At 39.4% G+C, this 1299-nt stretch overlaps 1 non-coding gene across 1 annotated transcript; it reads right to left on the reverse strand.

The window, feature by feature from the left end:
- Window positions 1-607: 607 nt before the first annotated feature.
- Window positions 608-711, reverse strand: LOC148553060 (small nucleolar RNA R71). The gene has a single exon (XR_015893384.1). It is a non-coding gene; the product is annotated as a small nucleolar RNA R71 (small nucleolar RNA).
- Window positions 712-1299: the final 588 nt, after the last annotated feature.

Below are 1299 nucleotides of genomic sequence, written 5' to 3' on the forward strand. Positions count from 1 at the left end.
CTCACATAAAGGAATCTCTATACTATGACATAGAGGATTCCTATTCTTTTCTGTTCTTTTTTTTTTATATGAGCAGGAGCAATAATAAGAACATTCTTGTTGAAGCTGATCCAGAACCTGAAAGGACTCTAAAGAGGAAGCTAAGAGAAGCTAAGGCACAACACTCTGGAGAGGACCTGACAGAATTTTTTGAAAAAGAAGAAGAGATGGCCGAACCCAATAACAATGGTGGAGATGCAAGGAAGATACTTTGTGACTTTATTGCACCCTCTTCTGACTTCTGTGGAAGGAGCATCTCAATTCCTGCAATTCGAGCAACTACTTTGAGCTTAAGCCTCAATTAGTTTCTCTAATGCAGCAAAATTGTAAGTTTCATGGACTTTCATTGGAAGATCCTCATCAGTTCTTAGCTGAATTCTTACAAATCTGTGATACTATTAAGACCAATGGGGTTAATCCTGAGGTCTACAGACTTATGCTTTTCCCCTTTGCTGTAAGAGACAGAGCTAGGACATGGTTGGACTCACAACCTAAAGATAGTCTGAACTCTTGGGAAAAGTTGGTCAATGCTTTCTTGGCCAAATTCTTTCCACCTCAAAAGTTGAGCAAGCTTAGAATGGAAGTCCAAACCTTCAGACAGAAGGAAGGTGAATCCCTCTATGAAGCTTGGGAAAGATACAAGCAATTGATCAGAAGGTGTCCTTCTGACATGTTTTCAGAATGGAGCATCATATGTATAGTCTATGATGGTCTGTCTGAATTGTCCAAGATGTCATTGGACCACTCTGCTGGAGGATCTCTTCATCTGAAGAAGACGTCTGCAGAAGCCTAGGAACTCATTAAAATGGTTACAAATAACCAGTTCATGTACACTTCTGAAAGGAATCTTGTGAGTAATGGGACAACTCAGAAGAAAGGAGTTCTTGAGATTGATACTCTGAATGCCATATTGGCTCAGAACAAAATATTGACTCAGCAAGTCAATATGATTTCTCAGAGTATGACTAAAATACAAGCTGCATCAGGCAGTACTAAAGAAGCCTTTCCTGAAGGAGAAGCTTATGATCCTGAGAATCCTGGAATGGAAGAGGTGAATTACATGGGAGAATCCTATGGAAACACCTATAATCTTTCATGGAGGAATCATCCTAATCTCTCATGGAAGGGTCAATAGAAGCCTAATCAAGGCTTCAATAATAATAATGGTGGAAGAAATAGGTTTGGCAATAGAAAACCTTTTTAATCATCTTCTCAGCAATAGACAGAGAATTCTAAGCAGAGCCACTCTGACTTAGCAAC

The sequence above is a fragment of the Arachis ipaensis genome, chromosome B7, assembly GCF_059453495.1.
Source record: "Arachis ipaensis isolate K30076 ecotype BB chromosome B7, ASM5945349v1, whole genome shotgun sequence".
Classification (NCBI taxonomy): Eukaryota; Viridiplantae; Streptophyta; class Magnoliopsida; order Fabales; family Fabaceae; genus Arachis; species Arachis ipaensis.